At 38.0% G+C, this 5,316-nt stretch overlaps 1 protein-coding gene across 7 annotated transcripts in view; it reads right to left on the reverse strand.

Moving 5' to 3' along the window:
- Window positions 1-4,897, reverse strand: part of TANK (TRAF family member associated NFKB activator) — a 65,174-nt gene extending 60,277 nt beyond the window's left edge. For 4 of the 7 annotated variants that reach the window (XM_023529797.1, XM_011358639.2, XM_011358611.2 and 1 more), the window contains exons 1-2: window positions 4,740-4,857; window positions 4,137-4,291 (exon numbers count right to left, since the gene is read on the reverse strand). The gene's annotated coding sequence lies outside the window, so the exon portion shown is untranslated. Of the gene's footprint in view, window positions 1-4,136; window positions 4,292-4,739 lie in introns of all 7 variants that reach the window. The other 3 variants (XM_023529796.1, XM_023529795.1, XM_011358621.2) reach the window with 3 other exon arrangements.
- Window positions 4,898-5,316: the final 419 nt, after the last annotated feature.

A 5,316-nucleotide genomic window follows, 5' to 3' on the forward strand; every position in this document is an offset into this window, starting at 1 on the left:
CAAACGTTTTGTGTTATCTTCTAAGAGTTAAAAGTTGACTTCACAGTCAGAGACCACACCAATGAGTCTCAGCTTGGCCTCGCTTCTTTTTATTCTCCAGTCATACTTTTTTCCAGATTGTTTATTAAATTCTATGGGCTGAAGTACACAACTAAACAATATAACTCCAAAAGGGAAACTGGGCATGTGATGTTCTATCCCTTGAGGTAAACATAAATACAGCATTACTCAGCCTACTCAGCTATGTAGGGGGTGTCCCCTCTTCTCAGTAGGGGCCACATTAAGGTGAGCAGTTATGCAGTTTGAAAATAGCTATTGAATATTAAAAATCTATTTTCATAAATCATATAAAATAGAGCTCTGCAAAATATTCTTGAATGAGGGAATTACAAAGGAAACTTTATATTTAGTACGAGAGGGTTGTGGGGATGAGGGGCACATGTTAAAATCTCCTAGGACCTATAAGATTTCAATGTTTATCAAAAAAGAAAGGTGGATATAAAAAAGTTGAAGAACATCAATATCAAAGGAAAGGCATTTCTAGTTTAGGAACAGCAAACACATAAAGTCATGAAATTACATCATAGTAAATGCCACTAACAAATGGCTATGAATAGTAAAACCATTTAAATATCCCACAAATAGTTATTTTTCATCAAGCAATTTTAACTAATATATTGTGTTGAAGGGACCAGAGTCCCTGATTTTTGTCATTTTAGCAAGTCACTCTCCACAGCAAAATTACCTAATTGTGTTTGTTCTGCCACTCAAGGGAACAATTCTTCATACCTCACTCTACACGAATATGTCAAGGATTCTTGTAACTTCAACTTAGTAAGTAACCATAAAAATGGAACTCATTATTTTCTTAGTTCACTCAATTTCCAATAATTCCTTACTGCAATAACTTGAAAAAAAAAAAAAACCAAAAAATCTGTTTTCATTGTTAACAACCTATTTTCAATAGACTCTTCTTTTTGGCAAAGGAAAAGTATTGGTGATAAGTGAAAGCTACTGCAGATCACTGATGCTCAAACTGTTTACTCTCATAATTTAGGACTAATGATTACCATCACAGAGAGTGTATTTCTGAAGGTAAAAGAAAAAAAATCAAGTTACTATACAGGACATTTCCCCCACAAGACAAACATCATTATTATTTAGTTCTCAAACTCTTTTTCTTAAAAAAAAAAAGTCCTTTAAGAAACATTTTTCTTGGTTGCACAAAAATGTGAATACATTCAATACCACCGAACTACACTTAAAAATGGTAAAGATGATAACTTTCATGTTATGTGTATTTTATAATCAATAAAAAATGTTTCTTTAGACTAGGGATTACATGACATGTATTATATAGGTCCCAAAGACTTATATTCAGTTCCAAAAGACCTGGTACCATTACTTATTCCAATTCTCTTTAACTATTTTGAACAATTGTCAAATCGTCAAATACTGCACCTAGTTCAAAAGAGTCGGTACATTAACTAGCCACCCACCCCCAAGGCAGTTTATTTCATTTCCTCTGTCATCCTTTTATGAAGACTCAGAATCTTGATCCTGGACTATAAAGAGATTTTTGTTACCTCTTCAAGATAATAGCCTCCTCTTTCCCTCTATCCACGATTGAAAATCATAGAAGCATGCCTAGAAGATGTCAGGGGGGAAATGGCAGCCACTGCATAAATCCTAGAGGAAACAGAGACTAAAACTTGGCTTGATATAATTAAACATAAAGGAGCTGAAATGAAACAGTAATATTCATGCTTATAAGGTATTAGAAAACAAAACAGATACATAGTAGTAACAGCTAAAGCATCACACCAGAATATTAGAATAGTGAAGTTTTGCATCAATAGACTATTTTTATTTACCATTTACTTTTGGATAATGGGTATGGTTTTAAAGAAACATGCAATCTTTCTTCATCATAGGGCACTCCCCCAAATCATGTCAATAATTATTTTTTTCTAGAAACATGCAATCTTTCTTCATCATAGGGCACTCCCTCAAATCATGTCAATAATTATTTTTTTCTAAATTAACAGAAGATCAATTAAAATACTCAAATATCTAAGCATTCACATAATGACTGCATCCCTCTGTAAATTACACTTATGAGGATCTTGAAGTATCCTTCGTAGTTCACAGATCTACATTGCTAAATTACATTACCTGCCTAAGGTCATTTTCTTGATAGTGTCAACGTTATTTAAATCATCTTTTATATAAGTTAATAACATAATTTTATATAAGATTACATAATACACTATTATCCACATATTAACAGTAAACTATTAGTGGAGTAAAAAGGTGGGCTTTGGTGAGATTGTATTCCTTAGAGACCAGCTCTGTTTTATATGTGTGTACACATATAAAGCACACAACACACATATACCTGCCTACATAACACATATATATCTGCACTGTGCCAATGATTCTCAATTCATATTTAAATATGTACAAGCATGCTGAGCTTGTGTATTTTCTCGCCCACTCATTCTGAAACCACTCTATGGGATCTAGCTATAGAAGAATGCCAGCTTGGTTATTATCTCTAACATAAGAAATTTACAGGCAAAAATGGGAAGCTAATGACAACAAACAAACTGATGCTTTTCCAGTTGAGTTTCACTCCTGGTTTCTTTCAGGGCATAGAAGAACTTATCCACGTAGAAACAACACTCTTTATTTTATAATGTAACTGGAATAGAGGACAAAGAACAGCAATACATTTTATCATCAGCCTCAGCTGGTACAGTATTTTCCCTGACCATGGAAAAAAAAGTGGTGCGGTTGGGGGAAAGGAGTAAAAAAAATACTATCAGGATCAGTACAATAGCTCTCCTTTGTTCTTAACATTACTTGTGTTTCAGACCCTTTCACTTATTTCAATTTACTCTAAAAGAGATTTGTTTAAAGTTCTGGATCTTTCTGCTCAATATTGTTGTTTTAAGAACGATGTACTTTCAGGCCAAAATGATTTCATGAGTGAATTCTTTCAGATCTTCAAAGGACAGAGAGCCCTTATGCTACCTAAACTACTTCAGAGCAGAGAAAGAAGGAACTCTTTGCAGCTCTTCTTCAGAAACCAGCATAACCTCGATATCAAACTTTGACAAAGATAACACAAAGACTACAAATGAAACTCAATTATTGATTAAAAAAATGTTACCAAAAAGGAACCTACATGCTTAAATATTACTCCATGAGCAAGTGTAAGCTTGGTTCACAAACTGGAAATCCACTAAAATAACTCACTATCCTAGTAGGTCAAAGAAGAACACCACATGCTAGGTCATGACGGGTGCCAAAAGCCATACGACAAATACATTCCTGATAAAAATGTTTAGTTAAGGAGTACTTAAGAAGATTGTCCTAAGAACAAGAAATATATAGATCAAATGAACAGTCAACACTAGCCAATGCAAACAGATTAAAAAAAAAAAAAAGGACTTTGGATACAATTCAAAATCCATTCTCTGCAAAAATCCTAGTAAGCTAGAAATAGTAAAGACACTTTTTTGAGAAATAAAATTTATTGGAAAATACATAATAGCTAAAATCCCAAAAGATTACTTTATTGAAAGATGAAGAGTTTACTTTAAATTTTACCTGAAAGAGAATGAATATTCTAGAAAATTTCGAAAAAGACAAATGAAGAGCGACTTGCTTTATGAGTTACTAAAAAAATGCCATAATCAAAGAGATTAGTATTTGTAAAAAGAACAAAGCAATAGAAAAAAAAAAGACCCATGTACACAGAAAAATTTCCTACTTTAAGGTAGTATTTCTAGTTGGGAAGGAATTGATTTCAAGAGAAACGGCTAAATCCCTACCTTAAACGATGCACAAAAATAAATTTCAGATGTTTTAATGAGTAAAGCATAAAAACACTATAAAAAGGATTAACAGACAAAATAGGAAAATATTTTCATAATTTTTGAGTGGGGACTACCTTTAGCAATACAAAACCTGGGCATTTTAAACCAAAAGACTGGTAGTTTTTGAAAATATCTGCGATGTATTTCACAAAGTACTACTCTTTCGTTTGAGTATCCTCAGCGCTTGACAAGCACAGCTTTTTACACTTGTAACTCGTTGCTAATCAGTTTACACAGGGGTGGGGACTTTACCTACTGCCTGGGTTCCCACTAGGGGCAGGGTTTGCTTTTGCTCTTTCCGCCTCGGCCACCCATTATCTCCGTGACCCTCGGGGAAGTTACCCAACTTCTCATCGACAAGGCTATGATGACACCCCACAGGAAAGCAGAGAGAACTGTGCAACAACCTTGGGAAAAACAACAGAAAGAACCTATTAAGTTTTTGAAAGCTTCTGGAAGGCAGCCCCTAACCCGAAAGACGCCTACGACACGCTGGCGGGCCCCACTGCTCGCCCTGACATCGCAAGCCCTGCCTCCCCGGTTTCCCAGCGAAGTCAAATCAGCGTGGGGCAGAAACCCCCTCCCCCTTGAACGTTGCGGCGGGGACGTCGTTGCGACGCTGACGTCGCGGGCCCGGAAAGCCCCTCCTGGGTCCGCTCCGAGACGCTGACCCCGGTGGTTTCTCTCGCACGGTCCCTCCTCATTCTGAGAACCGGTGGTCTCCGCAGCAACTCGGCTTCTCTCCCTGCGGCTCCCATACTGCCTTCGCATCCATCTCACTCATACACACAAGTTCTCCGTCGCCATGCTCGACGGGAGGGACACACCAACTCGCTCACGAAGTTTCTTACTCACAGTTCGGGGATTCCGCGCCAATCGCTTACGCTTCGTGTCCGCGGCGCCTGGCCGAGTGACTCCAACCGGAAGTTGTTTTCCGTTCCAGTTCAGAGGGCAGCGCCTGCGCGCGGTGGCATTAAGCCATCACCCTACACCCCGCCCGGCCCGGCCGCGCCCCTCCCGCCCTTCTCGACGAAGCCCCGCCCCACCTCGCCGGGTAAACAGCCACTGAAAGGCGTCAAATGTCAAATTTAAAGGTCACCTGAAGCTCTTAGCTAGATTTTTGTCAAACAGTAAGTAACAGGTCTAACATCATCCTTTATGGTAGTTAGCGGACACCTAACGACTTGTTGAAGGTGTAGATTCTACCAACTCACCCCTAGAGATTCCTGGCGTTCAGAGCAACTGGGTGAAAGCCCAGTACCCCGTATTTTCAACAGATCCGTCTGCGAAAGTGATTAAGGTGATTAAGGCCCTACTATGAGAAACCCCCGCCCCACACACACCCATTGGATTTTCCCCAACTAGTAACTCCTTTCACTAAATGAATTTGCCAAAGTTGAATAGTTGGAAAAAGCAAGACCTTTATTAGAAA

The sequence above is a fragment of the Pteropus vampyrus genome, unplaced genomic scaffold (assembly GCF_000151845.1).
Source record: "Pteropus vampyrus isolate Shadow unplaced genomic scaffold, Pvam_2.0 Scaffold2, whole genome shotgun sequence".
NCBI lineage: Eukaryota > Metazoa > Chordata > Mammalia > Chiroptera > Pteropodidae > Pteropus > Pteropus vampyrus.